This window comes from Sapajus apella, unplaced genomic scaffold (genome assembly GCF_009761245.1).
Source record: "Sapajus apella isolate SASKATOON/1434 unplaced genomic scaffold, GSC_monkey_1.0 scaffold11, whole genome shotgun sequence".
In the NCBI taxonomy this organism is placed as follows: domain Eukaryota; kingdom Metazoa; phylum Chordata; class Mammalia; order Primates; family Cebidae; genus Sapajus; species Sapajus apella.
The window spans coordinates 8,186,222-8,192,631 of NW_022436951.1; the positions used below are offsets into that span (position 1 = coordinate 8,186,222).

The 6,410-nt window shown below is 43.0% G+C and overlaps 1 non-coding gene across 1 annotated transcript; it reads right to left on the reverse strand.

The window, feature by feature from the left end:
- Nucleotides 1-657: 657 nt before the first annotated feature.
- Nucleotides 658-798, reverse strand: LOC116552467. The gene has a single exon (XR_004269397.1). It is a non-coding gene; the product is annotated as a U4 spliceosomal RNA (small nuclear RNA).
- Between the last annotated feature and the right edge of the window lie 5,612 nt (nucleotides 799-6,410).

Below are 6,410 nucleotides of genomic sequence, written 5' to 3' on the forward strand. Positions count from 1 at the left end.
TGTCAGAAAAGGAGGGTTGTTGCCCCGACCCTCCAAATATATTGAAGTATTAGCATGAATAAAATCATATCAGACTTGTTGGAAAATATAAAATGTGCATGCTTAGATGACATTTTTTATTCAGCTGAATCAGCAACACTTACACGGAGTATGATAGAACATCGTCAGATAGGGAGGAGATAGGAATAGAAAAACAAGAGGACATGCAAGAGAGGGTAGGCAGCAAGATGCTGGAGAAGATGGAGCTAACAGGAATGAGAGCTGGCAGGAGAGAGGATGAGACAGCAAGGTGGAGATCGTGGCAGGTCCTTCTTCCTTCTCTACGCTTTTTGGGTAAAATGAACTTTGACTTCTGATGCTACCTTCTCTCTTACAAGGGATAAGAAGTTTTAAGAATGAAGTGAATAAAGAATACTCAGGTGACAAGGAGGACAAGGACTGCTTTCTTCTGTAGACTTTGAATCTGTGGTCTCTGACCCAGGGCAGAGTAGTCCAGTCTTTATGACAAGCATTGACTGACTTATAGAACCAAATTAGTATTTTCAGTAATAAACATATGGATCCTTGTAGACCTGCCCATTCAATGACACTCACTCAACAAATATTTTCTGCACTCTCTCTCTCTCTCTTTTTTTTTTTTTTTTTTTAATAATTCAGTCTCCATAGAGACTGTGAAGAATTGCCAATGCCGACTGTATTTCAAGTCGTCATGGCGGGGTATTGGGAAAAGTTTTCAATTAAAAATAATCGTGCCTTGGATAAACCTCTTTGGCTACGATACTGCCACTGTGCAAAGCTGTTTTCTGCACTCTCTATTATCAGATGGTTCATTAACATACAAAGCGGTAGTCACACCCATTTCCCACTGTACGTTATCCACGACCAGAGTCTGAAAGTCCTGGCAGTAAACATCGGTTGGCCATTGCTATGTTGATGAGGCTGCCTCTTTGACTCACCATTGAGCTTTGGTCCATAAGAGCTCCCCACCCTGTCTGTCTCTGGGGTTTCCCAAGACTAATGCTCCATAATTTGTATCTGGGCCAACGTTCTTTTTTCTCACAGTATTTGTTCCCTAAAGCTGTTTAAAGTAAGCAATAGCATGAGGTTGCTTCGGCAAATTCCCTGGCTACCCAGAGGACCTGGAGCACAGAACACATCATACTCTGTCCATTTCCTCTCCTTCGGCATTTGTATTCAGTTGTATTAGAACATCAAAGGCAATCTGAAGGGGAAAAGATGTTATGTACTAGTTTCAGCCCTGTTCATAGGAACTTGAAAAGATCACTGCATTTCCTTCATGCTTTCTTCCAGCCTAAACTCATACTGAGACCAATTCTGTGCCAAGCATTGACCTTGAGTAGTCCACAGCCCAATGGGAAAATGACCTGGTAAACTTATAAATAATAAAGATAAACACCAGTTTCTTTACTTTAGAACTATTTATATAAATCAAGAGCTACCTTCTCTGTCAACTCTACACTCCCTGCCCTCCATATCTGCCCTGATTCCCTATAGAGTCTATGCACTATGATCTTAGAGATGGTATAAACTAGTGTTGTAAAGGTGGTTGTAGTGTGTGTGTGTGTGTGTGTGTGTGTGTGTGTAAGCAAGAGAGAAGTGCTCTGATTTAATGGTTCACTTTAACAAAGGAAAGCGTATCCCCTGCCACAGAAGCTATGCTCCTAGATTCTGCTCTGTTAACCTTAGATTCCAGCTAAACATTTAAGAAGGAAAGAGCCCCCCTGCCTCACCTGAGAACTAAGCATGTGTGGATTGATGCCCTTGCTGCCTGTTCATTCAGGGTGTATCCCTTCTTGTTGAATGTCCTAGATAAATTTCTATGGGGTGCACACAGGCTACCAACAGGATGCTTTGGAAGTGGTCCTGTCTTCCCTGCTGCCTGGCAGAGTCATTATTTCCTTAAATGGCCGATTTTGTTTGGTCTGTTTTTATTCCATCCTCCATCAAGGTCAGAGCACACCTACTGGGTGTCAACTACTACCCTGAGGAGGTGCTTCTGTGCATTTTTTAATGTAGACTTGGGATCCTGGAATAGTGATGCATCATCCCCTAGTCATTCTGAATTTGTTATGGTGTTCCCAGATTTTAAAATCCTCTAATTGGAGGATTTAACTGCCTGTTCATCCAATTGAATTTATATGATTCACTGTCCAAATCCGAGTCACAGTGCCGTGATGAAATAAGAAACTTATTTTTTTTCCTCCAAGACTCAGATAGCACAGATCTGACTGAAAGGTTCATAGCGAGGTCAATTCCAATCCTGTCACATGTGGATCAGCTCAGCCTGGAACTGAAAAGCAGGACATTTTAGGTTCAAAGAAGTACTGGCACAGTTCCTAACACATACCAGCTTCTTAGCAGATATTTATTCATTGGTTAATACAGTCTTAATACAGATGCCATCTTTTAAGGGTCTCATTTTCCTTTAAATAGATGGCAGTGAATCCATGTTTGATGCAAAAAGCAATAGTCAATTACAGAGTAACATCACTGAATTGAATAACAAAGTGAATCTTCTTCCCAGACTAGCTACATCATTTGTGGAGTCCAATGCAAAATTAAAATGCAAAATCCCTTTCCTCAAAAATTATTAAGAATTTACAGGCCGGGCGCGGTGGCTCAAGCCTGTAATCCCAGCACTTTGGGAGGCCGAGGCGGGTGGATCACGAGGTCAAGAGATCGAGACCATCCTGGTCAACATGGTGAAACCCCGTCTCTACTAAAAATACAAAAAATTAGCTGGGCATGGTGGCACGTGCCTGTAATCCCAGCTACTCAGGAGGCTGAGGCAGGAGAATTGCCTGAACCCAGGAGGCGGAGGTTGCGGCCGAGATCGCGCCATTGCACTCCAGCCTGGGTAACAAAAGTAAAACCCCCCCTCAAAAAAAAAAAAAAAAAAAAAGAATTTACAACCAGGTGCAGTGGCTCATGCCTGTAACCCCAGCACTTTGGGAGACTGAGGAGGGCGGATCACCTTAGGTGGGGAGTTCGAGACCAGCCTGACCAACATGGAGAAACCCCTTCTCTACTAAAAATACAAAATTAGCTGGGCATGGTGGCACATGCCTGTAATCCCAGCTACTTAGGAGGCTGAGAAAAGAGAATCACTTGAACCAGAGAGGAGAAGTTTGCAGTGAGTCAAGATGGTGCCACTGCACTCCAGCCTAGGCAACAAGAGTGAAACTCCATCTCAAAAAAAAAAAAAAAAGAATTTAGAGACAGTGCCTGCAAAGCCTTAAACCAAGTAGGAGGGCCCTGCTAAGCATGGTTGGATTTGGATATCGTGCAGCTGGCCAAGCACCCCACCCATTTGATGAACATATATAAATGCCTGCTGTGTAATGCACATTGTGTCTACCATTGTCATATACATCATCTGTCATTCTCACTGCAACCATATGTGTCTCAGTGAAATTTTTTAACTTGCTCAAAATCATGCACAAAAGACTGCATATAATGCCTGTTTTTGCCAAGCCCAAATGTAGGGCTTTTTCTACTAGACAGAAGGCATGTCAATTCTGAACGATGTATGTTCACATAAGCTGACATACGCTGTCTTGTACATTTTCCCCTCATTGACTTATGTAGACAATGCTTAACATGAGTTGAGAAGTTACAACGTGTCAGGCAGTGCTCTAGTTGCTGTACATGTATTCATTCGCTTAGCATCTTGCTGTGTATTTATGCTGCTTTGGTTCGTATTTGGGAGAAGGCAGAAAGCACAACAAAGAATTAACTGAAGGGATTTTAATGATGGGACTACTTTCAAAGGGTACATAGGAGTAAGAGAATTCTTCAAGGAATATGGATGCATCTGGAACTAGCAAGAACAGGAAACTGTTAGCATCCCAGGCCCAAGGGAGCAAGGGGAGAGTCACCAGAACCCGATGACATCATTAGCCATGGCAGGGAGGCTACTTTTTTAGTGCTATGGCCATAGGTAAGGGAAGACAGACACTGCCAAAATCCTGTAAGGAGGAGGGTAGTGGAGGATGAATGTTCTCCCCCTCTTTCCTACTGCCCTTGGATCTCCTGCCCAGGGCCTGCTGTGTTCCATCCCAAGGAATCCCCAGGGTTGAGGTCTGAGATTTGGCCTCCTAGGACACAGAGCAGGGTAGAGAATGGCAAGGGCAAATGGAGAAAAACCGGGATCATTACCATGCCCATTTCACCGATGGTGAACTAGAGACCCAGAGAGGCTCAGTGTCTTGTCCCAAGTCACACAGCTAAGAAATAGCAAAGCCAAGATTCAAACTCAAGAAGTCTCAGTACAGAACTGAACACTTAACTATGCATTCTAAAACATGTCCTCAAATGGAGTAGAAGCATGACATATGATGATAAACCATCTACAACCAAACCTGAGGGATTGGGTTATTGTAATTAGGGACAGCCAGTCTGAATAAATAAAACTAAATTTTCCTTTTTTTGTTGTTTTTGAGACAGAGTCTCACTCTGTCACCCAGGCTGGAGTGCAATGGTGTGATCTTGGCTCGCTGCAACCTCTGCCTCCCAGGTTCAAGCAATTCTCCTGCCTCAGCCTCCTAAGTAGCCTGGACTACAGGTTCGTGCCACCACACCCAGCTAATTTTTTGTATTTTTAGTAGAGACTGGGTTTCACCATATTGGCCAGGCTGGTCTCAAACTCCTGACCTCAAGTGATCTGCCTGCCTCGGCCTCCTAAGTGCTGACATTGCAAGGCGTGAGCCATCGTGCCTGGCCAAAACCAAATTTTGATAACTATAAGTGTGTGCAGTTGGATTACCTTTAAGGTAAAATATAATTAGGACTAGGATTGGAAAGCTTTGCCTGGGAGATTGTTTAAGGGGAGATGGTTTTAGAAAGGAGAGGAGTGGTGTGTAATTAGCTACATTCTTTTAGAAGTGAATGAATACTTCTGAAACAGAGCCAAGAGTACTCGAAAGTTTGCTTTCTTAAATACAGTACATACTCCTCTCAAGTTTATATTCTTTATGGTTTATTTAAATCCTGCATTAATTCATTGACTGTGCGTGAGAGCCTATTGTGTCCCGCGTCGTTCTAGGTGCCGGCGATATAACTTTGAAAACACCAGGTGACATCTCCCCTCTCCAGGTGCTTAGACTCTAGTGGCAGGAGACAGATAACAGGCAAACAATGAATACACACATACATAATAGCACAATGAAGAAAAAGTAAAACTAAGAGTATAGAGAGGGACGGGGAAGAGACACACCCTAGTTAATACTGAATTATCAAGAAATGTCTCTCTAACCAGGAGACATTTGAGCAGACAAATGGGGGAAACTTCTATCTCATTGATGGTGCAAAAGTGAACTTCAGCCCAGTTGCATAGAATAGAATTTTAGATGTGGAAGGAACCACAGAGCCGACATTCTTTAATGAAGAAATGGAGGCCCCAGGGAATTAAGTCCCTTATTCAGAGCCATATGGGATGTAAATATCAAAAAAAGCTTGAGCTAAAAATAATCTATTAGGACTCTCACTCCATCAATTAGCAAATCTTATTGGGCCCTCGTTATTTGCCAGGCACCCAGTCTCCGGCATTTTGCGATAGATCCTATTGTTTACTAATTTGGAAGCAATTTAGAATTATTGAGTTTTTGCTGTGACTTTAAGATTTGGCTACCTTGAGTTATAGGTTCCCTTTGTGTGATATGAGTTGAGATGTTTTGGAAGCTAAACAAAATCCTGGCCATTGTGGCTGGAAAAATGTTACAAACCACCCAACCCTTCTTTCAATTGCTTTAAAAACTTGAAAATGAGACCCTGGTGGTTCACAAGGACTGGTTAAAAATCACACACACTCTCTCTCTCCAATCTTTGATCTACATTTATGAAAAATACATAACAGCAGAGGTATTGTCTTAGTTTGGGAGACTGGGCATAGGGAGAAGAATCCAGGCAGGAAAAGAGCCAGGACGTTCGAGGGATTTCAGAGGTCAAATCAGAGGGCAAGGGAGAACTGTGTTTAGAAGGTGACACAAGGTGTGACTAGGCATTATGCCTCACACAGATGGACTAAAGAGGCGGAAACAGAATCAGTGACTAGAGTGAGGAGACAGAAATCTGCACAGAGACTGGGGGAAGTGGCTGAAGAGGAGAAGGGAAAAAGAGGTTGGCAAGGCTAGGGGTCAGGGACAAGAGTGTAAGAATCCCGTGCCTGTGACGTTTCATTTTATGTGCCAACTTGACTGGGCTAAGGAAGGCCCAGATGGCTGGTAAAACATTTCTAGATGTGGTTGTGAGGGTGCTGCCACAATAGATTGGCATATGAATCAATAGACTGAGTAGAGAAGGTTGCCCTCATCAATGTGGTGGGCATCCTCTAATCCACTGAGGGCCTGTCTTAGTGCATTTTCTGTTGCATATAAGAGAATACCCGAAAC